This window comes from Scyliorhinus torazame, chromosome 5 (assembly GCF_047496885.1).
Source record: "Scyliorhinus torazame isolate Kashiwa2021f chromosome 5, sScyTor2.1, whole genome shotgun sequence".
NCBI lineage: Eukaryota > Metazoa > Chordata > Chondrichthyes > Carcharhiniformes > Scyliorhinidae > Scyliorhinus > Scyliorhinus torazame.
This window is the reverse complement of record NC_092711.1, coordinates 126,861,198-126,888,638: the sequence shown is the minus strand read 5'-3', so window position 1 is coordinate 126,888,638 and position 27,441 is coordinate 126,861,198. Positions and strand designations below refer to the sequence as shown.

The window sequence follows — 27,441 nt, the reverse complement described above, 5'->3', positions numbered from 1 at the left end:
CTCAATTGGTGTGCCAGCAACCTGCTCGCCTTCTCCCCATATTCGTACTGTACACCCTGTGCCTTCCTCCATTGTGCCTCTGCAGTGCCCGTAGTCAGCAAGTCAAATTCTACATGTAGCCTTTGCCTTTCCCTGTACAGTCCCTCCTCAGGTGCTTCCGCATATTGTCTGTCCACCCTCAAAAGTTCTTGCAGCAACCGCTCCCGTTCCTTACTCTCCTGCTTCCCTTTATGTGCCCTTATTGATATCAGCTCCCCTCTAACCACCGCCTTCAATGCCTCCCAGACCACTCCCACCTGGACCTCCCCATTATCATTGAGTTCCAAGTACTTTTCAATGCACCCCCTCACCCTTAGACACACCCCCTCATCTGCCATTAGTCCCATGTCCATTCTCCAGGGTGGGCGCCCTCCTGTTTCCTCCCCTATCTCCAAGTCTACCCAGTGTGGAGCGTGATCCGAAATGGCTATAGCCGTATACTCCGTTCCCCTCACCTTCGGGATCAACGCCCTTCCCAGCACAAAAAAAGTCTATTCGCGAGTAGACTTTATGGACATAGGAGAAAAACGAGAACTCCTTACTCCTAGGTCTGCTAAATCTCCACGGGTCTACACCTCCCATCTGCTCCATAAAATCTTTAAAACCTTGGCTGCTGCCGGCCTCCTTCCAGTCCTGGACTTCGACCTATCCAGCCCTGGTTCCAACACCGTATTAAAATCTCCCCCCATTATCAGCTTTCCCATCTCTAGGTCCGGAATGCGTCCTAGCATCCGCCTCATAAAATTGGCATCATCCCAGTTCGGGGCATATACGTTTACCAAAACCACCGTCTCCCCCTGTAGTTTGCCACTCACCATCACGTATCTGCCCCCGTTATCCGCCACTATAGTCTTTGCCTCGAACATTACCCGCTTCCCCACTAATATAGCCACCCCCCTGTTTTTTGCATCTAGCCCCGAATGGAACACCTGCCCCACCCATCCTTTGCGTAGCCTAACCTGGTCTATCAGTTTCAGGTGCGTTTCCTGTAACATAACCACATCTGCCTTAAGTTTCATAGAACATAGAACAATACAGCGCAGTACAGGCCCTTCGGCCCACGATGTTGCACCGAAACAAAAGCCATCTAACCTACACTATACCATTATCATCCATATGTTTATCCAATAAACTTTTAAATGCCCTTAATGTTGGCGAGTTCACTACTGTAGCAGGTAGGGCATTCCACGGCCTCACTACTCTTTGCGTAAAGAACCTACCCCTGACCTCTGTCCTATATCTATTACCCCTCAGTTTAAGGCTATGTCCCCTCGTGCTAGCCATTTCCATCCGCGGGAGAAGGCTCTCACTGTCCACCCTATCTAACCCTCTGATCATTTTGTATGCCTCTATTAAGTCTCCTCTTAACCTTCTTCTCTCTAACGAAAACAACCTCAAGTCCATCAGCCTTTCCTCATAAGATTTTCCCTCCATACCAGGCAACATCCTGGTAAATCTCCTCTGCACCCGTTCCAAAGCCTCCACGTCCTTCCTATAATGCGGTGACCAGAACTGTACGCAATACTCCAAATGCGGCCGTACCAGAGTTCTGTACAGCTGCAACATGACCTCCTGACTCCGGAACTCAATCCCTCTACCAATAAAGGCCAACACTCCATAGGCCTTCTTCACCACCCTATCAACCTGGGTGGCAACTTTCAGGGATCTATGTACATGGACACCTAGATCCCTCTGCTCATCCACACTTTCAAGAACTTTTCCATTAGCCACATATTCCACATTCCTGTTTTTCCTTCCAAAGTGAATCACCTCACACTTCTCTACATTAAACTCCATTTGCCACCTCTCAGCCCAGCTCTGCAGCTTATCTATATCCCTCTGTAACCTGCTACTTCCTTCCTCACTATCGACAACACCACCGACTTTAGTATCGTCTGCAAATTTACTCACCCACCCTTCTGCGCCTTCCTCTAGGTCATTGATAAAAATGACAAACAGCAACGGCCCCAGAACAGATCCTTGTGGTACTCCACTTGTGACAGAACTCCATTCTGAACATTTCCCATCAACCACCACCCTCTGTCTTCTTTCAGCTAGCCAATTACTGATCCACATCTCTAAATCACCCTCAATCCCCAGCCTCCGTATTTTCTGCAATAGCCTACCGTGGGGAACCTTATCAAACGCTTTGCTGAAATCCATATACACCACATCAACTGCTCTACCCTCGTCTACCTGTTCAGTCACCTTCTCAAAGAACTCGATAAGGTTTGTGAGGCATGACCTACCCTTCACAAAGCCATGCTGACTATCCCTGATCATATTATTCCTATCTAGATGATTATAAATCTTGTCTCTTATAATGCCCTCCAAGACTTTACCCACTACAGACGTGAGGCTCACCGGTCTATAGTTGCCGGGGTTGTCTCTGCTCCCCTTTTTGAACAAAGGGACCACATTTGCTATCCTCCAGTCCTCTGGCACTATTCCTGTATCCAATGATGACATAAAAATCAAAGCCAATGGTCCAGCAATCTCTTCCCTGGCCTCCCAGAGAATCCTAGGATAAATCCCATCAGGCCCCGGGGACTTATCTATTTTCAGCCTGTCCAGAATTGCCAACACCTCTTCCCTACTTACCTCAATGCCATCTAATCTATTTGCCTGGAGCTCAGCATTCTCCTCCACAACATTATCTTTTTCCTGAGTGAATACTGACGAAAAATATTCATTTAGTATCTCGCCTATCTCTTCAGACTCTACACACAACTTCCCATCCCTGTCCTTGACTGGTCCTACTCTGTCCCTAGTCATTCGCTTATTCCTGACATACCTATAGAAAGCTTTTGGGTTTTCCTTGATCCTTCCTGCCAAATACTTCTCATGTCCCCTCCTTGCTCGTCTTAGCTCTCTCTTTAGATCCTTCCTCGCTACCTTGTAACTATCCATCGCCCCAACTGAAACTTCACACCTCATCTTCACATAGGCCTCCTTCTTCCTCTTAACAAGAGATTCCACTTCTTTGGTAAACCACGGTTCCCTCGCTCGGCACCTTCCTCCCTGCCTGACCGGTACATACTTATCAAGAACACGCAATAGCTGATCCTTGAAAAAGCTCCACTTATCCAGTGTGTCCAAAACTTGCAGCCTACTTCTCCACCTTATCCCCCCCAAGTCACGTCTAATGGCATCATAATTTCCCTTCCCCCAGCTATAACTCTTGCCCTGCGGTGTATACTTATCCCTTTCCATCCTTAACGTAAACGTCACCGAATTGTGGTCACTGTCCCCAAAGTGCTCACCTACCTCCAAATCCAACACCTGGCCTGGTTCATTACCCAAAACCAAATCCAATGTGGCCTCTCCTCTTGTTGGCCTGTCAACAAACTGTGTCAGGAAACCCTCCTGCACACACTGAACAAAAAACGACCCATCTAATGTACTCGAACTATATCTTTTCCAGTCAATATTTGGAAAGTTAAAGTCTCCCATAATAACTACCCTGTTACTTTCGCTCATATCCAGGATCATCTTCGCCATCCTTTCCTCTACATCCCTAGAACTATTTGGAGGCCTATAGAAAACTCCCAACAGGGTGACCTCTCCTTTCCTGTTTCTAACCTCAGCCCATACTACCTCGGAAGATGAGTCCCCATCTAGCATCCTGTCCGCCACCGTAATACTGCTCTTGACTAGCAGCGCCACACCTCCCCCTCTTTTGCCTCCTTCCCTGAGCTTACTAAAACACCTAAACCCCGGAACCTGCAACATCCATTCCTGTCCCTGCTCTATCCACGTCTCCGAAATGGCCACAACATCGAAGTCCCAGGTACCAACCCATGCTGCCAGTTCCCCTACCTTATTTCGTATACTCCTGGCATTGAAGTAGACACACTTCAAACCACCTACCTGAACACTGGCCCCCTCCTCCGACGTCAAATCTGAGCTCCTGACCTCTATACTCTCATTCTCCCTTACCCTAAAACTACAATCCAGGTTCCCATGCCCCTGCTGCATTAGTTTAAACCCCCCCAAAGAGCACTAACAAATCTCCCCCCCAGGATATTTGTGCCCCGCAGGTTCAGATGTAGACCATCCTGTCTGTAGAGGTCCCACCTTCCCCAGAAAGCGCCCCAGTTATCCAGAAATCTGAATCCCTCCCGCCTGCACCATCCCTGTAGCCACGTGTTTAATTGCTCTCTCTCCCTATTCCTCATCTCACTATCACGTGGCACGGGCAACAACCCAGAGATAACAACTCTGTTTGTTCTAGTTCTGAGCTTCCATCCTAGCTCCCTGAAAGCCTGCCTGACATCCTTATCCCCTTTCCTACCTATGTCGTTAGTGCCAATGTGGACCACGACTTGGGGCTGCTCCCCCTCCCCCTTAAGGACCCGGAAAACACGATCCGAGACATCACGTACCCTTGCACCTGGGAGGCAACATACCAAACGTGAGTCTCTCACGCTCCCACAAAATCTCCTATCTGTGCCCCTGACTATAGAGTCCCCAATTACTAATGCTCTGCTCCTCTCCCCCCTTCCCTTCTGAGCAACAGGGACAGACTCTGTGCCAGAGGTCTGTACCCCATGGCTTACCCCTGGTAAGTCGTCCCCCCCACAAGTATCCAAAGCGGTATACTTGTTTCTCAGGGGAACGACCGCAGGGGATCCCTGCACTGACTGTTTTTTCCCCGTCCCTCTTACAGTTACCCATCTATCTCCAATCTTTGGTGTAACTAATTCCCTGAAGCTGCTATCTATGACCCCCTCTGCCTCCCGAATGATCCGAAGTTCTTCCAACTCCAGCTCCAGTTCCCTAACTCGGTCTTGGAGGAGCTGGAGATGGCAGCACTTCCTGCAGGTAAAATCAGCAGGGACACTAACGGCATCCCTCACCTCAAACATCCTGCAGGAGGAACATTGCACTCCCTTCCCTGCCATTCCTCTAACTTTCTACCAAGATCTGGCTAACAACTAAATTTTTAAAAAAAATTTATATATAAAAAAAAAAATAAAGAATAAAAATTATTAATAACAATAATAAAATATGGTACTTACCTCACACCAAAGGGTTTTATTATTAGGTTAGAGGAGGAGGGCGGGTGGGAGACACTACACGTGTAGTGTCTCGGGTTTCCTCTCCACCAGAATTTATTGGTGAGGGTCTTCCCAGACGTCCGCGGGTCGACTTCCTGTTCCCACCTTAAACACTAGAATTTTTTTTAAAAAATTTATTTAAAGGAGAAACTTACCTCCCAGAAATCACTTCCGCACTGCCCCCGCAGAAATGGACGAACCTGCTCTGCTCCTGCTGAAATCGACTTGGCCTGCAAGGTAAGCAAGTTGTTAATCTGTACTCACCTCACCACAGACAGCAACCTTTTAAATGGTCCCCTCTGTCTCGCAGCCCCCGCGCTTTTCAAAATTCCCGCGCTGATTCTAAGGTCCCAGCTCTCACTCCCGAACTCAACAGCTGACCTGCAAGGCAAGTAAGTTAATCTGTACTCACCTCACCACAGACAGCAACCTTTTAAATGGTCCCCTCTGTCTCGCAGCCCCCGCGCTTTTCAAAATTCCCGCGCTGATTCTAAGGTCCCAGCTCTCACTCCCGAACTCAACAGCTGACCTGCAAGGCAAGTAAGTTAATCTGTACCAAAATTCGGGAGTGTGCGAGTACCCGTGCCCTCTTTATCGGCCCGTTCAGCCCTCTCACGTTCCACGTGATCAGCCGGGTTGGGGGGCTTCCTACCCCCCCCCCTTGTCGATTAGCCATCCCCTTTTTCCGGTTCCCACGCAGCTGTATCTCCCCCAGGCGGTGCCCCCCCCGCCCATCCCCTCCCATACCAGCTCCCCCCTCTCCCCAGCAGCAGCAACCCAGTAATTCCCCCCTCCCACCCCCCCCCCCCCGCTAGATCCCCCGCTAGCGTAATTACTCCCCCCATGTTGCTCCCAGAAGTCAGCAAACTCTGGCCGACCTCGGCTTCCCCCCGTGACCTCGGCTCGCACCGTGCGACGCCCCCTCCTTCCTGCTTCTCTATTCCCGCCATGATTATCATAGCGCGGGAACCAAGCCCGCGCTTCTCCCTTGGCCCCGCCCCCAATGGCCAACGCCCCATCTCCTCCACCTCCCCTCCTCCCCCCATCACCACCTGTGGAAGAGAGAAAAGTTACCACATCGCAGGATTAGTACATAAAACTCCTCTTTCCCCCCTTTTTAACCCCCCTCTTCGCCCCCCACATTCGCCCCACCACTTTGTTCAAACGTTCTTTTTAATAACCCGCTCATTCCAGTTTTTCTTCCACAATAAAAGTCCACGCTTCATCCGCCGTCTCAAAGTAGTGGTGCCTCCCTCGATATGTGACCCACAGTCTTGCCGGTTGCAGCATTCCAAATTTTATCTTCTTTTTATGAAGCACCGCCTTGGCCCGATTAAAGCTCGCCCTCCTTCTCGCCACCTCCGCACTCCAGTCTTGATAAATGCGGATCACCGCGTTCTCCCATTTACTGCTCCGAGTTTTCTTTGCCCATCTAAGGACCATTTCTCTATCCTTAAAACGGAGGAATCTCACCACTATGGCTCTGGGAATTTCTCCTGCTCTCGGTCCTCGCGCCATCACTCGGTATGCTCCCTCCACCTCCAACGGACCCGCCGGGGCCTCCGCTCCCATTAACGAGTGCAGCATCGTGCTCACATATGCCCCAACGTCCGCTCCCTCCGCACCTTCAGGAAGACCAAGAATCCTCAGGTTGTTCCTCCTTGCGTTGTTCTCCAGTGCCTCCAACCTTTCCACGCATCGTTTCTGATGTGCCTCATGCGTCTCCGTCTTCACCACCAGGCCCTGTATGTCGTCCTCATTCTCGGCTGCCTTTGCCTTCACGACCCGAAGCTCCCGCTCCTGGGTCTTTTGTTCCTCCTTTAGCCCTTCGATCGCCTGTAGTATCGGGGCCAACAGCTCTTTCTTCATTTCCTTTTTGAGCTCTTCCACACAGCATTTCAAGAACTCTTGTTGTTCAGGGCCCCATGTTAAACTGCCACCTTCCGACGCCATCTTGGTTTTTGCTTGCCTTCCTTGCCGCTGTTCTAAAGGATCCACTGCAATCCGGCCACTTTCTCCTCCTTTTTTCATCCGTATACAGGGGGGATTCCCTTCTGGTTTACCGCACAGTGTTTTTAGCCGTCAAAATTGCCGTTGGGGCTCCTATCAAGAGCCCAAAAGTCCGTTTCACCGGGAGCTGCCGAAACGTGCGACTCAGCTGGTCATCGCCGCACCCGGAAGTCTCCTTGGTGTATTTTAAACATTGAAGTCTTGCACGCCTTCCTGTAGCTCTCTCTGGACACAGCAAGAAAGCGTTTGGCTGCTTAACAATAGCAGGTTCCACTGAATATGATCTAACCACAACAACAGTAACAACGTGCATTTGTACAGCACCTTTAAACTTCCCCGAAATTATCTTAAAGAAAAGATCACCTGATCATCCAATGTGAATGGATGCTATTAAAAAATTCCAGGATCCCAATCTTGGCCAAAATCAATCAGTTCTTCCATGGGTCATACCTGACCAGTGTACCAAGTTTCAGTGAAATCTGTCTTAGTTTGTGGGATAAATTTGTTCCAGCAAAACAGAATAACAGGGAGAAAACATAACATTTAGCCAACTTCAATGGCAGAGATACTTTCAGGACATTGAGCAGCCCCGATGCCTATTCTCAGCCAGCATTACGCAGCAGGATCAGGGATGTGTGCTCAGACCAGCAAGTCAAGGCACCCTCTTTAAATGACCAGTTTCCACACTGTATTCAATGGCCTGTGAAGGGAAGCAGCCACAGACCATACTGGGAGTACCTGCCCTCGCGCTGTCAGCTGGCGTGTGCTGGCTCAAGCTCCTGCTCGACGATCTGCCTGCAAGGATAGGAGCAGGATCGGAGTTTGTCAATTTACAAAAGAAACTAGCATTTAAATAGCACCTTTCACAACCTCCGGGCATCTCAAAGGCCTTTCTGAAGTGTGGTCACCGTTGGAAAAGTGAAGCAATGTTGCAAGACCGGCCAGTCCAGCAGAAGGAAACCCTCTGACCCTCCGACTTCAGGAACTGTCAGAATTAACATGGTTCAGCCCTGGATGTGATTAACAGCAGCAATAACAGCAGAATCCACCCCCTGTCATCACGTGTGAACTCGCTGGTGTCTCAGTAGGCGGGAAGACGGAGTGAATCTCTTCCCTCACTCGGAGCAGGTGAACAGCCTCTGCCCGTTATGAACCTGCCAGTTTCTCAGCAGACTGCATAACTGATAGAATCCCTTCGCACACACTGAGCACATGAATGGCATCTCCCCAGTGTGAATTAGCTGGTGTGTCAGGAGTGCAGATTAGGGCAGCACGGTAGCATTGTGGATAGCACAATTGCTTCCCAGCTCCAGGGTCCCAGGTTCGATTCTGGCTTGGGTCACTGTCTGTGGAGTCTGCACATCCTCCCTGTGTGTGCATGGGTTTCCTCCGGATGCTCCGGATTCCTCCCACAGTCCAAACGAAATGAAAATTGCTTATTGTCACGAGTAGGCTTCAATGAAGTTACTGTGAAAAGCCCCTAGTCGCCACATTCCGGCGCCTGTTCGGGGAGGCTGGTACGGGAATTGAACCGTGCTGCTGGCCAAGCCTTGGTCTGCTTTAAAAGCCAGCGATTTAGCCCAGTGAGCTAAACCAGATGTGCAGGTTAGGTGGATTGGCCATGATAAATTACCCTTAGTGTCCAAAATTGCCCTTAGTGTTGGGTGGGGTTACTGGTTTATGGGGATAGGGTGGAGGTGTTGACCTTGGGTAGGGTGCTCTTTCCAAGAGCCGGTGCAGACTCGATGGGCCGAATGGCCTCCTTCTGCGCTGTAAATTCTATGATCACTGAATCCTTTCCCGCACTCAGAGCAAGTGAATGGTCTCTCTCCAGTGTGAACCCGCTGATGCATCATCAGGTTGCATGACTGAGTTTCCCACTTTGGGAGCAGATGAATGGCTTCTCCCCGGTGAATTTGCTTGTGTATCAGGAGGGCAGATGAATTACTGAATCCCTTCCCACACCCTGAACAGATGAATGGCCTCTCCCCAGTGCGAACTTGCTGGTGGATGACTGAGTGAATCCCTTCCCACACAGTGCAGGTGAATGGTCTGTCTCCAATGTGAACACATTGATAGGTTTCCAGTACAGATGGCGTGCAGAAACCCTTTTCACAGTCCTCACATTTCTCTGGTTTCATCATCGTGTTGGTGCCCTTGTATCTCTCCAGGTTCGCCAGTCAGTTGAAGCCTCGTCTACACACAGAAAAGTTGTACAATCGCTCCTCACTGTAAATGGTGTGACTTTTTTTCAGATTGTGTAACTGGTTAAAGCTCTTTCCACAATCAGTTCACTGGAACACTCACTCGGGTGTGTGTTGTGACTTACACACAAAATATTTTCCCACAGACAAACATTTCTCCTTCCACATTCAAAAGCGATGATATTGCTGTCCTGGTGAATCCAGTCACTCTGTCAGATCTTGCTGCAATATTTGGTTTGAGTTTCCAAGTTAAAATCCTCTTCTAATGTCCTGTGAAAGGAGTTTACAAGCATACCGCTGTCAGGACATGATAGAATTTCAGAACTTACAATGATTCTTTCTATGGAATATCCCTTCCTCTCTCCTTCCCCAAAAGCTGTAAATCTCCACCCCACACACTCTCCTTCCATTCTCACTCTGCTGTACTAAATATGCATCCTTGTGATTCACCTGAATGGCAATTCATGCTGATCTACAGATCCATGTTCCCTGCTTCCTGTCAAGGGCACAGAGACCTGAAAATGATACTCAGCCAGCCATGTATATGTATAACTGGATTAAAAATGTGTGAAATATACACTGCATCACTTGATTAAGGATACAGTGAGAATGGAAGGAAGAACTTTATTTATGAGTGACTGCACATGACCAGGAACTCGTCACCTATAAGAATGGTAAAACTGGACATGACCAATGATTTCAAAATGGAATTGGATAAGCACTTGAAGAAATAAATTTCGAAGCAGGGGAACGGAGATATGAACGGGGAATGTTCTGGCTGGATTATTCTAAAGACTGTCAACATGGACACGTTGTTGAATTGACTTTGTGCTGCAATAATGTGCTGCTGGGTGTGTCCAGAACCAGGGGTCACAGTCGGAGGATTCTGGGTAAAAACCATTTCGGTCAGAGATGAGGAGACATTTCTTCACCCAAAGAGTGGTGAGCCTGTGGAATTCATTGCCACAGGAAATAGTTGATGCTAAAACATTGAATATATTCAAGAGGCAGTTAGATCTAGCACTTGGGGAGAATGGGATTAAAGGCTATGGGGAGAAAACAGGATTAGGCTATTGAGTTGGATTATCAGCCATGATCGTGATAAATGGCGGAGCAGGCTCGAAGGGCCAAAAGGACTCCTGCTCCTATCTTCTATGTATCTCTGAAACACTTTATAAAACTACACGAGACATATCTCTAGCCTCTCAATTTACAGTCCCCTTAAATGTCAGACATCTCCTGGGGAAACCACCCCATTATTGTGAACATTTAGCCAGACAAATAAATGTGTCAAAATAAAAGCAAATTACTGCGGATCCTGGAATCTGAAATCTGAAGGTTGGAAATAAATGTGTCAAGCTGAGGGGGAAAAGGATGTCAATCTCTTTGAGAGAGAGAGACCTGGACCAATCTTTCCAGAGTCTGCACTCTCCCTGGATTCATTTCCTTTCACTTCAGTTCCTGCAAATCAACAATTTGACGCCAAATTAAAAAATAAATGGAAAGTATGAGAAAGGGAAGTGGTTTACTCACAAATATTTGACGTGGAAGGAGGTTTTAGTCTGCGTGAAGCTCAATCTTCACTCAGCGATGGAGCAGCAGCCACTTTGCTGGGCAGGACTGGACGGGTCGCGTTCTGATTGGCTGGGTGATGAGAGTGCTTCCACACTGCGAGGTCTGCAACTTCTTCCTATTGGTCAATACCCGGCATGAGTGGTATCCGAGCCAACGTTTGGGGGGGGGGGGGGGGGTTGCCACTTTGACCTCCATGTGTGGCTGAGCTGTTCAATCCGCAGCATCTTGCTTCTGGAACCAGTGATATCCTCCCAATGGGACAGTGTGTGATGGGAACGCCCCTCCGAGACATTGTGACGTCACAACGGAGGCCAGCATGAATCTGTTCCGCGGTGACGTCCTCGGGTTCCAGTGCGCAGGCCCGGCGCGCGGACACGGTGTCCCCGCCCCCACCCATTGTTTCCCCCTCCCATTGAGCCTCCTCGAGACAAGGTTTCCAAGCAACCGGCTGACAGCTCCAGCCAATCGGACGCCCTGGAGGACTGGAAGGACTCTGGTCCTCCAACCAATCCGAGGGTGAGCTTTGTGTGATTGAAGATGGCGCTTCACACAGTCTCAGAGTCATGGCCACAGAGCTTTGCAGCACACACCTCCTGTGTCCAACATCGGAGTGAAACTGTTTGCGTTGAAAAGCGGGAGAAGCGATACATACAGGGTTTGAGAGGTTTTCAGATAGAAAAGGGGAGTTTAGTAAGTTTAAAAAAATATATATTTTATTCAAATTTTTCGGCCAAACAAAACAATACAAAGGTTTTCCCTTTTTACAACAATAAAACAATATAAATAACAGTGACCGTTTTTAACAAGTAAATAAATAATATATAAACTAAATGGCAACTGCCATAACAAAAATAATAACTCGCCCAGATAATAAAATCAATCCAATATACATAACCAAGTACAAATATCTATACAAAAACACCTCGGAGGACCCCCCCCCCCCGAGCCCTCCCCACCCCCCCGGGTTGCTGCTGTTACGTTCCCATTTCCTTTATTGTTCTGCGAGGTAGTTAATGAACGGTTGCCACCGCCTGGTGAACCCTTGAGCCGAACCCCTTAGTGCAAACTTTATCCGTTCTAGTTTTATAAACCCTGCCATGTCGTTTATCCAGGTCTCCACGCCCGGGGGTTTGGCTTCCTTCCACATAAGCAATATCCTTCGCCGGGCTACTAGGGACGCAAAGGCAAAAACATCAGCCTCTCTCGCCTCCTGCACTCCCGGCTCTTCTGCAACCCCAAATATAGCCAACCCCCAGCCTGGCTCGACCCGGACCCCCACCACCTTCGAAAGCACATTTGCCACCCCCACCCAGAACCCCTGCAGTGCCGGGCATGACCAAAACATGTGGGTGTGGTTTGCTGGGCTTCTCGAGCATCTCCCACACCTATCCTCTACCCCCAAAAATTTACTGAGCCTTGCTCCGGTCATATGCGCCCTGTGCAAAACCTTGAATTGTATCAGGCTTAGCCTGGCACACAAGGACAAAGAGTTTACCCTACGTAGGGCATCTGCCCACAGCCCCTCTTCAATCTCTTCCCCCAGCTCTTCTTCCCATTTTCCCTTCAGCTCATCCACCATGATCTCCCCCTCGTCCCTCATTTCCCTGTATATATCCGACACCTTACCATCCCCCACCCATGTCCCTGAGATCACTCTATCCTGAATCTCCTGCGTCGGGAGCTGCGGGAATTCCCTCACCTGTTGCCTCGCAAAAGCCCTCAGTTGCATGTACCGAAATGCATTCCCTTGGGGCAACCCATATTTTTCTGTCAGCGCTCCCAGACTCGCAAACGTTCCGTCTACGAACAGATCTCTCAGCTGCACAATCCCAGCTCTCTGCCATGCTCCAAATCTCCCATCTATTCTCCCCGGGACAAACCTATGATTATTTCTTATCGGGGACCGCATCGAGGCTCCCGTCCTTCCCCTATACCGTCTCCACTGCCCCCAAATTTTCAGTGTTGCCACCACCACTGGACTTGTGGTGTATGTCTTCGGGGAGAATGGCAACGGCGCCGTTGCCAGTGCTTGTAGGCTGGTTCCTTTGCAGGACGCCATCTCCAATCTCTTCCACGCCGCTCCCTTCCCTTCTCCCATCCACTTACACACCACTGAGATATTGGCGGCCCAGTAGTATTCACTTAAGTTCGGTAGTGCCAGTCCCCCCTAATCCCTGCTACGCTGCAAAAAACCCCTCCTCACTCTCGGGGTCTTCCCAGCCCACACAAAGCTCATGGCAAGTTTCCCCCCCCCCCCCAACCAATAAATTCTGGTGGAGAGGAAACCCGAGACCCATTGGTGTAAGGTAAGTGCCATATTATATTATTATATTATTAGCATTGTGCAGGTCAAGGATCGGAGGTGGAGGAGCAGTCTCTGTCAGCGAGAGAACCTGAGAACATCTCAGACACTCAGAAGGTAAGAAGGTAAGTAAGTGATTTTTACTTTTATACCTTTTTTCAAATTGTGTGTGTCGGGGGGGAAACTGAAGTGACATCACAGAAAAGCTGTGACCTGAGTGGCTGGTTGGGATTCTAACCTAAATTTAAAAAAAATTTGAGTATTTGGGAACTAATTAAACATAATAACTTAATTATAATTTAGAGGATATCTAAGCCAGAGATCGGAGAGTATTATAGTTAGCTATCGCATTTCTATTAGAAATCTAGTGCTAGGAAACAGATAGTTGACAGTAACTTTGCAATTTAAAAAAAAAGTATTTATAAAAAAAAAAAGACAAATTTTAATTTTAATTAATTGACGCAATGTCAGTTAGAGGGGTGCTGTGCTCTGACTGTGAGATGTGGCAGGTCCGGGAGGCTTCCAGCGTCCCGGATGGCTTCCCAACTGCAGCTCCTCACAGACCGCATGGTTCGGTTGGAGCAGCAATTGGATGCACTTAGGAGCATGCAGGTGGCGGAAAGCGTCATAGATCGCAGTTATGTAAATGTGGTCACACCCAAGGTGCAGGCAGAGAAATGGGTGACCACCAGAAAGGGCAGGCAGTCAGTGCAGGAATCCCCTGTGGTTGTCCCCCTCTCGAACAGATATACCCCTTTGGATACTGTCGGGGGGGATAGCCTATCAGGGGAAAACAGCAGCAGCCAGAGCAGTGGCACCACGGCTGGCTCTGATGTTCAGAAGGGATGGTCAAAGCGCAGAAGAGTAATAGTAATAGGGGACTCTATAGTCAGGGGCACAGATAGGCGCTTCTGTGGACGTGAAAGAGACTCCAGGATGGTATGTTGCCTCCCTGGTGCCAGGGTCCAGGATGTCTCCGAACGGGTAGAGGGAATCCTGAAGGGGGAGGGCAAACAGGCAGAGGTCGTTGTACATATTGGTACTAACGACATAGGCAGGAAGGGGCATGAGGTCCTGCAGCAGGAGTTCAGGGAGCTAGGCAGAAAGTTAAAAGACAGGACCTCTAGGGTTGTGATCTCAGGATTACTCCCTGTGCCACGTGCCAGTGAGGCTAGAAATAGGAAGATAGAGCAGACAAACACGTGGCTAAACAGCTGGTGTAGGAGGGAGGGTTTCCGTTATCTGGACCACTGGGAGCTCTTCCGGGGCAGGTGTGACCTGTATAAGATGGACGGGTTGCATCTAAACCGGAGAGGCATAAATATCCTGACCGCGAGGTTTGCTAGTGTCACACGGGAGGGTTTAAACTAGTATGGCAGGGGGGTGGGCGCGGGAGCAATAGGTCAGAAGGTGAGAGCATTGAGGGAGAACTAGGGAATAGGGACAGTGTGGCTCTGAGGCAGAGCAGACGGGGAGAAGTTGCTGAACACAGCGGGTCTGGTGGCCTGAAGTGCATATGTTTTAATGCAAGGAGCATTACGGGTAAGGCAGATGAACTTAGAGCTTGGATTACTACTTGGAACTATGATGTTGTTGCCATTACAGAGACCTGGTTGAGGGAAGGGCAGGATTGGCAGCTAAACGTTCCAGGATTTAGATGTTTCAGGCGGGATAGAGGGGGATGTAAAAGGGGAGGCGGAGTTGCGCTACTTGTTCGGGAGAATATCACAGCTATACTGCGAGAGGACACCTCAGAGGGCAGTGAGGCTATATGGGTAGAGATCAGGAATAAGAAGGGTGCAGTCACAATGTTGGGGGTATACTACAGGCCTCCCAACAGCCAGCGGGAGATAGAGGAGCAGATAGGTAGACAGATTTTGGAAAAGAGTAAAAACAACAGGGTTGTGGTGATGGGAGACTTCAACTTCCCCAATATTGACTGGGACTCACTTAGTGCCAGGGGCTTAGACGGGGCGGAGTTTGTAAGGAGCATCCAGGAGGGCTTCTTAAAACAATATGTAAACAGTCCAACTAGGGAAGGGGCGGTACTGGACCTGGTATTGGGGAATGAGCCCGGCCAGGTGGTAGATGTTTCAGTAGGGGAACATTTCGGTAACAGTGACCACAATTCAGTAAGTTTTAAAGTACTGGTGGACAAGGATAAGAGTGGTCCGAGGATGAATGTGCTAAATTGGGGGAAGGCTAATTATAACAATATTAGGCGGGAACTGAAGAACATAGATTGGGGGCGGATGTTTGAGGGCAAATCAACATCTGACATGTGGGAGGCTTTCAAGTGTCAGTTGAAAGGAATACAGGACAGGCATGTTCCTGTGAGGAAGAAAGATAAATACGGCAATTTTCGGGAACCTTGGATGACGAGTGATATTGTAGGCCTCGTCAAAAAGAAAAAGGAGGCATTTGTCAGGGCTAAAAGGCTGGGAACAGACGAAGCCTGTGTGGCATATAAGGAAAGTAGGAAGGAACTTAAGCAAGGAGTCAGGAGGGCTAGAAGGGGTCATGAAAAGTCATTGGCAAATAGGGTTAAGGAAAATCCCAAGGCTTTTTACACGTACATAAAAAGCAAGAGGGTAGCCAGGGAAAGGGTTGGCCCACTGAAGGATAGGCAAGGGAATCTATGTGTGGAGCCAGAGGAAATGGGCGAGGTACTAAATGAATACTTTGCATCAGTATTCACCAAAGAGAAGGAATTGGTAGATGTTGAGTCTGGAGAAGGGGGTGTAGATAGCCTGGGTCACATTGTGATCCAAAAAGACGAGGTGTTGGGTGTCTTAAAAAATATTAAGGTAGATAAGTCCCCAGGGCCTGATGGGATCTACCCCAGAATACTGAAGGAGGCTGGAGAGGAAATTGCTGAGGCCTTGACAGAAATCTTTGGATCCTCGCTGTCTTCAGGGGATGTCCCGGAGGACTGGAGAATAGCCAATGTTGTTCCTCTGTTTAAGAAGGGTAGCAAGGATAATCCCGGGAACTACAGGCCGGTGAGCCTTACTTCAGTGGTAGGGAAATTACTGGAGAGAATTCTTCGAGACAGGATCTACTCCCATTTGGAAGCAAATGGACGTATTAGTGAGAGGCAGCACGGTTTTGTGAAGGGGAGGTCGTGTCTCACTAACTTGATAGAGTTTTTCGAGGAGGTCACTAAGATGATTGATGCAGGTAGGGCAGTAGATGTTGTCTATATGGACTTCAGTAAGGCCTTTGACAAGGTCCCTCATGGTAGACTAGTACAAAAGGTGAAGTCACACGGGATCAGGGGTGAACTGGCAAGGTGGATACAGAACTGGCTAGGCCATAGAAGGCAGAGGGTAGCAATGGAGGGATGCTTTTCTAATTGGAGGGCTGTGACCAGTGGTGTTCCACAGGGATCAGTGTTGGGACCTTTGCTGTTTGTAGTATATATAAATGATTTGGAGGAAAATGTAACTGGTCTGATTAGTAAGTTTGCAGACGACACAAAGGTTGGTGGAATTGCGGATAGCGATGAGGACTGTCAGAGGATACAGCAGGATTTAGATTGTCTGGAGACTTGGGCGGAGAGATGGCAGATGGAGTTTAATCCAGACAAATGTGAGGTAATGCATTTTGGAAGGGCTAATGCAGGTAGGGAATATACAGTGAATGGTAGAACCCTCAAGAGTATTGAAAGTCAAAGAGATCTAGGAGTACAGGTCCACAGGTCATTGAAAGGGGCAACACAGGTGGAGAAGGTAGTCAAGAAGGCATACAGCATGCTTGCCTTCATTGGCCGGGGCATTGAGTAGAAGAATTGGCAAGTCATGTTGCAGCTGTATAGAACCTTAGTTAGGCCACACTTGGAGTATAGTGTTCAATTCTGGTCGCCACACTACCAGAAGGATGTGGAGGCTTTAGAGAGGGTGCAGAAGAGATTTACCAGAATGTTGCCTGGTATGGAGGGCATAAGCTATGAGGAGCGATTGAATAAACTCGGTTTGTTCTCACTGGAACGAAGGAGGTTGAGGGGCGACCTGATAGAGGTATACAAAATTATGAGGGGCATAGACAGAGTGGATAGTCAGAGGCTTTTCCCCAGGGTAGAGGGGTCAATTACTAGGGGGCATAGGTTTAAGGTGAGAGGGGCAAGGTTTAGAGTAGATGTACGAGGCAAGTTTTTTACGCAGAGGGTAGTGGGTGCCTGGAACTCACTACCGGAGGAGGTAGTGGAAGCAGGGACGATAGGGACATTTAAGGGGCATCTTGACAAATATATGAATAGGATGGGAATAGAAGGATACGGACCCAGGAAGTGTAGAAGATTGTAGTTTAGTCGGGCAGTATGGTCGGCACGGGCTTGGAGGGCCGAAGGGCCTGTTCCTGTGCTGTACATTTCTTTGTTCTTTGTTTGACACTTTTCTCGATTTTCTTGAAAAAAGCCTTCGTGACCATCACCGGGAGGCACTGAAACACAAAAAGGAATCTCGGGTGGACTACCATTTTGACCGCCTGCACCCGACCCACCAGTGACAGGGGCACCATGTCCCATCTCTTGAAATCCTCCTCCATCTGTTCCACCAATCGTGTTAGATTAAGCCTATGTAAGGTTCCCCAACTCCTGGCTATCTGAATCCCTAAGTACCGGAAATCTCTTGTTACCTTCCTCAGCGGTAAATCATCTATTCCCCTGCTCTGCTCCCCCGGATGCACCACAAACAACTCACTCTTCCCCATATTCAGTTTGTACCCCGAGAATTCCCCAAACTCCCGGAGTGTCTGCATTATCTCAGGCATCCCCTCCACTGGGTCCGCAACATACAGCAATAAATCATCTGCATACAATGATACCCGGTGTTCTTCTCCTCCCCCGAGTACTCCCCTCCACTTCCTGGAGCCCCTCAGTGCTAAGGCCAGGGGCTCAATTGCCAATGCAAACAGTAACGGAGACAGGGGACACCCCTACCTCGTCCCTCTATAAAGACGGAAGTAGTCAGACCTCTGCCTGTTCGTGACCACACTTGCCACCGGGACCCTATATAGCAGCTATATCCATCCAATAAACCCTTCTCCAAAACCAAATCTCCTCAACACTTCCCACAGATAGTCCCACTCCACTCTGTCGAATGCTTTCTCGGCGCCCATCGCCACCATTATCTCCGCCTTCCCCTCTGGTGGGGGCATCATCATCACCCCTAGCAGCCTCCGTATGTTCGTGTTCAGCTGTCTCCCCTTAACGAACACAGTTTGATCCTCGTGGACCACCCCCGGGACACAGTCCGCTATCCTCGTCGCCATCACCTTGGCCAGGAGCTTAGCATCTACGTTTAAAAGGGAAATGGGCCTATAGGACCCACACTGCAGCGGGTCTTTTTCCTTCTTCAAAAGGAGCGATATCGTCGCCTCCGACATAGTCGGGGGCAACCTCCCCCTTTCCCTGGCCTCATTAAAGGTTCTCATCAAAAGCAGGGCCAGTAGGTCCATATATTTCCTATAAAATTCCACCGGGAATCCATCCGGTCCCGGGGCCTTCCCCGCCTGCATGCTCCCAATCCCTTTTACCACCTCCTCCATCTCAATCTGTGCTCCCAGTCCCGCCCTCTCCTGCTCCTCCACCTTCGGGAATTCCAGCTGATCCAGGAAGCACATCATTCCCTCCTTCCCTTCCGAGGGCTGAGCCTTATATAACCTCTCATAGAATGCCTTGAACTCCCCGTTCACTCTCTCCGCTCCCCGTTCCATCTCTCCCTCCTCATCTCTCACCCCACCTATCTCCCTCGCCGCTCCCCTCTTCCTCAATTGGTGGGCCAGTAGTTGACTCGCCTTCTCTCCATACTCATACTGTACACCCTGTGCCCTCCTCCACTGTGCCTCTGCCTTACCCGTGGTCAGCAGGTCAAATTCCACATGTAACCTTTGTCTTTCCCTGTACAGTCCTCCTCCGGTGCCTCTGCATATTGCCTGTCCACCCTCAGAAGTTCTCTCAACAATCGCTCCCTTTCTTTACCCTCTTGCTTCCCTTTATGTGCCCTTATGGATATCAGTTCCCCTCTGACCACCGCCTTCAACGCCTCCCAGACCACTCCCACCTGAACCTCTCCGTTGTCATTAAGCTCCAAGTACCTTTCGATACACCCCCTCACCCTTAGACATACCCCCTCATCCGCCAATAAGCCCATATCCATTCTCCAGAGTGGGTGCTGTTCTTTTTCCTCTCCTACCGCCAGGTCTACCCAATGTGGAGCGTGGTCCGAAATGGCTACAGCCGTATACTCCGTCCCTGTCACCTTCGGAATCAGTGCCCTTCCCAAGACAAAAAAGTCTATCCGTGAGTATACTTTGTGAACATGGGAGAAAAATGAGAACTCCTTACTCCTAGGCCTAATAAATCTCCAGGGGTCTACTCCTCCCATCTGCTCCATGAAGTCCTTGAGCACCCTGGCCGCTGCCGGCCTCCTCCCGGTCCTGAACCTCGACCGGTCCAGCCCTGGATCAAGCACCGTATTGAAGTCTCCCCCCATTACCAACTTTCCCGCCTCCAGGTCCGTGAGACATCCCAACATACGCCTCATAAAATTTGCATCATCCCAGTTCGGGGCATATACGTTCACCAGAACCACCGCCTCCCCTTGCAATCTGCCACTCAGCATCACATATCTACCCCCACTATCCGCCACTATGGTCTTTGCCTCAAACAGTACCCGTTTCCCCACTAAGATAGCCACCCCCTTATTCTTCGCATCTAAACCTGAATGAAACACCTGCCCCACCCATCCTTTACGTAGTCTGACCTGGTCTATCAGTTTCAGGTGCGTCTCCTGCAACATAACCACATCTGCCTTTAATTTCTTTAGGTGTGCGAGTACCCGTGCCCTTTTAATCGGCCCGTTCAGCCCTCTCACGTTCCACGTGATCAGCCGGGTTGGGGGGCTCTTTACCCCACCCCCTTGTCGACTAGCCATCCCTTTTAACCCAGCTCCTCACCCGGTTCCCACATACCTGTATATCCCACCGACCGTGCCCCCCATCTCGACCACCCCATCCCATAACAGCTCCCCCTTCTCCTTAGCAGCAGCAACCCAGTTAACCCCCCCCCCTCTCCGCTGGATCCCCCTCTAGCGTAGTTGCACCCCCCATATTGCTCCCATAAGTCAGCGAACTCTGGCTGACCTCGGCTTCCCCCCTTGCCCTCGGCCCCCACTGTGTGAGGCCCCCTCCTTCCTGCGTCCCTGTTCCTGCCACAATTACCATAGCGCGGGAGCAAAGCCCGCATTTCCCACTCGGCCCCGCCCCTAATGGCGCATTTCCCTTCTCCTTCCCCTTTCCGTCCCACCGGCGCCCACAGTGCCTCATACTCTCCCCCCCCCCCCCGCCCCCCCCCAGCATGGGGAAGAGAGAAAAGTGCCGAAACGTGCGACTCAGCTGGTCATTGCCGCACCCGGAAGTCGGGAGTTTAGTAAGTTAACAGTGAAGCTCTGAATGGGAGAGAGAGAGAGCGCAAGGTAGTCTGAGCAGCTGGAGAAAGAACAAAAAGGCTGATTGGGGGAATCCAGCAGGGAGATCCAGAGGTGGGAAATCCAACAGTGAGAGATCCAGATGTGGGGAATCCAGTAATGAGAGATCCAGGGGCAGGGTATCCAGCAGTGAAAGATCCAGAGGTAGGGAATCCAGCAGTGAGATCCAGAGGTGGGGAATCTAGCAGTGTGAGGGATCCAGAGGTGGAAAATCCAGCAGTGAGAGATCCAGAGGTGGGGTATCCAGCAGTGAGAGATCCAGAGGTGGGGAATTCAGCAGTGAGCGATCCAGAGGTGGGGAATCCAGCAGTGAGAGATCCAGATGCAGGGAATCCAGTAGTGAGAGATCCTGAGGTGGGGAATCTAGCAGTGAGAGATCCAGAGGCAGGGTTTCCAGTAGTGAGAGATCCAGAGGTGGGGAATGCAGCAGTGAGAGATCCAGAGCTGGGGAATCCAGCAGTGAGAGATACAGAGGTGGGGAATCTAGCAGTGATCCAGAGGTGGGGAATCCAGCAATGAGTGATCCAGAGGCGGGGAATCCAGCAGTGAGAGATTCAGAGGCGAGGAATCCCAACAGTGAGAGATCCAGAGGCGAGGAATCCCAACAGTGAGAGATCCAGAGGCGAGGAATCCCAACAGTGAGAGATCCAGAGGTGGGGAATCCAGCAGTGAATGATCCAGAGGCGGGGGAATCCAGCAGTGAGTGATCCAGAGGCGGGGAATCCAGCATTGAGATATCCAGAGGTGAGGAATCCCAACAGTGAGAGATCCAGAGGTGGGGAATCCAGCAGTGAGGATCCAGAGGTGGGGAATCTAGCAGTGATCCAGAGGTGGGGAATCTAGCAGTAGAGATCCAGAGACTGTGACTCTTTTAAAAAATATATAAATTTAGAGTACCCAATTCATTTTTTCCCAATTAAGGGGCAATTTCTAGCATGGCCAATCCACCTACCATGCACATCTTTGGGTTCTGGGGGCAAAACCCACGCAAACACGGGGAGAATGTGCAAACTCTACACGGACAGTGACCCAGAGCCGGGATCGAACCTGGGACCTCGGCACTGTGAGGCTGCAGGGCTAACCCACTGCGCCACCGTGCTTCCCCCAGAGGCTGTGACTCTTCAGGCTGCCTGTGGGAATGGGCTGTGGGGAGACATTTGTCTGAAGGGACTTCAGTCAACCTCCTGTAGGAGGTAAATAATTGAATCTGTACCCGAGTCTATATGGGGATTGTAACAACACAGCTATTTCTCAAGTTTTAATGGTACATATTAGATATATTAATTTTGGTCCTGCTGTAAAGTGCATGTATTATTTCTGTTCTTGTAATGCAATACTGTAGTTATGTTAAATAAAAGCAAATTACTGCGGGTGCTGGAATCTGAAACCAAAAGGGAAAATCTCAGCAAGTCTGGCAGCATCTGTAAGGAGAGAAAAGAGCTAATGTTTCGAGTCCAGATAGTTATGTTTGGGTGGCACGATAGCACAGTGGTTAGCATTGTTGCTTCACAGCGCCAGGGTCCGAAGTTCGAATCCCGGCTTGGGTCACTGTCTGTGCGGAGTCTGCACGTTCTCCTCGTGTCTGCGTGGATTTCCTCCGGGAGCTCCGGTTTCCTCCCACAGTCCAAAGACGTGCAGGTCAGGTGGATTGGTCATGCTAAATTGCCCTTAGTGTCCAAAGGGGTTGGGTGGGGTTACGGGTATGGGACGGAGTTGTGGGCTTAAGTGGGGTGCTCTTTCCAAGAGCAGTTGCAGGCTCGATGGGCCGAATGGCCTCCTTCTTAACTGTAAATTCTATGTTCATGTTATATATTTCCAGTCAGAGAGACATTGCAGCACAGAAGGGGTGAATTCTGCAACTCAAATCCAAGCCAACTCTCTGTAGAGCAATCCAATCAGTCCCATTCTCCGTCTGTATCGCTGCCCTGCAAGTTTATTTCATTGAAATGACCATCCAGTATTATTTTGAAATCATGAATTGTCTCTGCTTCCACCATCCACATACGGAGTGAGATCCACTTTATGACCACATGCTGTCCAAATAAAGCTTGTCCTCACATTCTCCAGATATCTCTAATTAAGTAATATTGTATTTTACACAATTTTAGTCCAGTTATATATACATATATGGGATACATATGTATAATGTATATATAGAATATAGGTGAACAACCTGCCTGAAGATTTTCGGTGTCCTCGATAGTAAGCAGTAAGCATGGATCTGTAGATCAGCATGAATCAGAAATTCAGGAAAATTGGGAGGGTGCATATCAGGGACAGCAGAGTGAGAATAGTGGGAGAGTGTGTGGGACAGAGAATTACAACTTTTCGGGAATAAGTGAATAAAAATGTTTCATTGAATCTAGCATTTTCTGTTCTGAATTTCTTTTCGATATGGACAATGTTGACTATTGTAAACTTATTTTACAGGTTATTAGAAGGGGAAGATATACAGACAGATCAAAACAAACATCACGTTCAGATCTAATAGTCACTTGATTAATCACAGCATGAATATCGTCGGCCTCTGAACCTAGAATCTGTCTGCAAGGAAAAAGGAGTAAACATCCATGTGACTGGAAAAGCGCTGAGAAGTACAGGCCCGACTGAGTGTGTTCAGGTTACGCAGCCTGTAAAAAATATCACACCAGGAGGGACTGTACACATGTTCTGTGTGAAGACAAGGCTTTTTCATTTTTCATTTCATTTAACTGATTGTCTAATCTGGAGGAACAGAAGGCCAGAGAGAAACCATGGAAGTGTGTGGACTGTGGAAAGGGATTTAAAGCCCCTTGGGAGCTGGAGATTCATCGGCGCAGTCACACTGGGGAGAAGCCGTTCACCTGTCCTGAATGTGGGAAGGGATTCTCTCAGTTATCCAACCTGCTGACACACCAGTGAGTTCACACTGGGGAGAGGCCGTTCACCTGCTCTGAATGTGGGAAAGGATTCGCTGATTCATCCCGTCTTCTGACACACAGTCGCATTCACACTGGGGAAAGGCCGTTCATCTGCTCTATACGTGGGAAGAGATTTGGGAATTCACCCAGCCTCCGGAGACACAAGTGAGTTCACACCGGGGAGAGATCATTCACTTGCTCCATGTGTGGGAAAGGATTCACTTTCATCCAACCTGCGGAGACACCAGCGAATACACACTGGGGGGAAGCCATTCACCTGCTGTGTGTGTGGGAAAGGATTCAGAGTCATCCAGTCTGCGGACACATCGACGCGTACACACTGGAGAGAAGCCATTCACCTGCTGCGTGTGTGGGAAAGGATTCACTGAGTTATCCAGTCTGCGGACACATCGACGCGTACACACTGGAGAGAAGCCGTTCACCTGCTCTGAATGTGGGAAGGGATTTGCTGATCCTTCCAGCCTGCGGAAACACCAGCGAGTTCACACGGAGGGGAGAGGCAGTTCATCTGCTCTGAGCGAGGGAACTGATTCACTGAGTCATCCAACCTGCTGGGACACCATGACAGTCACACCCATTAGAGACATTTTCGGTAGATGTTCTAACCGTGGATGTTAATTGCATCATTTGGGGTTAATATACACGCAGTGGATACTGATTGGATGTTTACATAACTGCATTAAAGAGACATTTACTGAAAACTGAGTTAGGATTTACAGACCTGTAATGTTACACTCTGTGAATAAATCTTTACCAAGTAAAGATTGGCTCCAGTTTCTTCCTTCACTGCAAGGCTGTCAAGATTATAACATGGTCACATGTTTGTTATGAAGAGAGATTGGACAGACTTGGATTGTTTTTCTTGGAGCAGAGGAGACTGAGGGGGACATGATTGAGATGTGAAAATTATGAGGGGCATAGACAGAGTAGACAGGAAGAAATCTTTCGCTTTGGTGAAGGAGCCAATAACCAGGAGGCAGATATTTAAGGTAAGGGGCAGGAGGTTTCGAGGGGAAGTGAGGAAAAAACCTTTTTTACCCAGAGGGTGATGGGAGTCTGGAACTCTCTGCCTGAAAGGGTGGTGAAAGCAGAGGCCCTCATAACATTGAAGAATTTAGATGTGCACTTGTGATGCCAGGGCCGACAAGGCTATGGGCCAAGTGCTGGGAAATGGGATTTCAACAGTTGCGTGGTTATTGCGTGGTTATTTTTGACCGGTGCAGACACAATGGGTTTAAGGGTCTTTACTGTGCTGTAGACCTCGATGACTATGGCCTTGGAAAGGCTGCAGGGATTCAGTACGGTGACAGGAATGAGGAACTTCAGTGATGTGAACACTGGGACTAATTGAATAGCTCTTTCAAAGATCCAGCACAGGCTCAATGAGCCGAATGGCCTTCTGTGCAGTGAGATTCTGTGATCACAGATAAACATGTGCTCCCTGTGTCTGTGGGTCTCACCCCCTTTGATAAAGCGAGAGGAGCAACAGCATTATTCACACAGGGCCCGGTTATAATTCACCGGCTCCTCTCTCCTTTTTAGCTGGCTCTACAGGGCCGGCATTTTATACTAGTGTTGGGTTAACTCAGTCCAATGAGCACAGGGCAACAATCATCCCCAGCTGGAGGAGTCCTGTACAGGTTATTACACCCCCACAACCCAAAAAGATGTATGTGCAGGTTAGGTGTATTGGCCACGCTAAATTGCCTCTTTATTTGAAAAAAAAGAATTGGGTACTTTAAATTTATGAAGAAATAAATGTATCTCCAATATGTACAGTAATGTCTGGATTTCCCATCATTCCCTGCTATCTCTTGAATTCAGCCAATTGCTCTGCTCTTCCCCCACAGCTCTGCAAATTCCTCCCGTTTAAGGATCTACCCTTTGGAAACATACATTGAATCTGCTTTCAGGCAGAACAGAACTCACTGCGTCAAAAAATAAAATAAAATTTCCCCCCCCCCCCCCCCCCCCCGCTCCTTTGTCAATGACCTTGGAGGGCCTCACTTTCTGTTAAAGAACCTGCCAACTCCTCTCACCCACTTTCCTTAAAGAGCATCAATCTAATCATGAAAAGTCCAGAAAAATCGAATATTTTTAACTGATACAAGTTTATGAATGAAACTGAACATGATTAAAAAGAACAGAAAATCACTGGAAGATCAAAGACAACCAGAGTAACAGGATGTTCACAATGTTCTGGCCCCAAATGGTTTCCCTTTGGCTCCTCTGTAACCTGTTCACATGATTCCTCGCTTTGGACACAGGGGCACTGAACCCAGGGGGTCGAGTCACCATCAGCCATGGTCACCACCTCCAGGCAGCATGGTGGTGCAGTGGTTAGCATTGCTGCTTCACGACACTGAGGTCCCAGGTTCGATCCCGGCGCTGGGTCACTGTTTGCACATTCTCCCCATGTTTGCGTGGGTCTCACCCCCACAACCCAAAGATGTTCAGGGTAGGTGGATGGGCCATGCTAATTTGCCCTTTCATTGGAAAAAAAAATGAATTGGGTACTCTAAATTAACAAAATAAAAAGACATGGTCACCTTTCCCCCCGCCCCCCCTCCAGTGCCCCATTTCATAGAATTTACAGTGCAGAAGGAGGCCATTTGGCCCATCGAGTCTGCACCAGCTCTTGGAAAGAGCACCCTACCCAAGGTCAACACGTCCACCCTATCCCATAACCCAGTAACCCCACCCACACGAAGGGTAATTTTGGACACGAAGGGCAATTTATCATGGCCAATCCACCTAACCTGCACATCTTTGGACTGTGGGAGGAAACCGGAGCACCCGGAGGAAACCCACGCACACACGGTATAGGAATCTTTAATTGATGGGATCTTAACCTGCCGAACTACGCCAGGTTTGGGGGAAGCTTAGTTGATGAATCAAAGTCCTGGCGCAATACGACAAGTTGTAAGATTTGTAATATTTCTGGACTATGCCAAGTTGTTCGATTCCTAGTATTATTCGACTGCGTAAAGTTTTTTTAAAAAATATATATTTTATTAAAGTTTTTCATACACAATTTTTTCCCCTTACACATCAAACAAAAAGAAAAGTTAACAGTACAAGTAACATGATAACTACAATCTACTAATGAGTAACTAACTAACATGGTAAACTAACCAACTAACATAAAATGAAACTTCCTCCCCCCCCCCCCTCCCCCTGGGTTGCTGCTGCTGGTCATCTATCTTCCCTCTAACGTTCCGCTAGGTAGTCGAGGAACGGTTGCCACCGTCTGGTGAACCCTTGAGCCGATCCTCTCAGCGCAAACTTAATCTGCTCCAGTTTTATGAACCCCGCCATATCGTTTATCCAGGCTTCCAGTCCGGGGGATTTCGCTTCCTTCCACATGAGTAAAATCCTACGCTGGGCTACTAGGGACGCAAAGGCCACAACATCGGCCTCTTTCGCCTCCTGCACTCCCGGCTCATCCGCAACTCCAAATAAAGCTAACCCCCAGCCTGGTTTGACCCGGACCTTCACCACCTTCGAGATCACTCCCGTCACTCCCCTCCAATACCCCTCCAGTGCCGGGCACAGCCAAAGCATATGCGTGTGGTTTGCCGGGCTTCCGCCGCACCTCCCACACTTGTCCTCCACCCCAAAGAACCTGCTCAACCTTGCTCCCGTTATGTGTGCTCTATGCAGCACCTTAAATTGAATCAGGCTAAGCCTGGCACACGAGGAAGAGGAATTTACCCTGCTTAGGGCATCAGCCCACAGACCCTCCTCTATCTCCTCCCCGAGCTCTTCTTCCCATTTTCCTTTCAGTTCGCCCACCAGCTCCTCCCCCTCTTCTCTCATCTCTCGGTATATCTCTGACACCTT

General features: G+C 49.2%; 1 long non-coding RNA gene across 1 annotated transcript; it reads left to right on the top strand.

Moving 5' to 3' along the window:
• The first annotated feature begins 11,445 nt into the window (after positions 1-11,445).
• On the top strand, positions 11,446-24,360 carry LOC140421870 (uncharacterized). The gene is made up of 2 exons (XR_011947144.1): positions 11,446-11,578; positions 23,108-24,360. It is a non-coding gene; the product is annotated as an uncharacterized lncRNA (long non-coding RNA).
• The last annotated feature ends 3,081 nt before the right edge of the window (positions 24,361-27,441 follow it).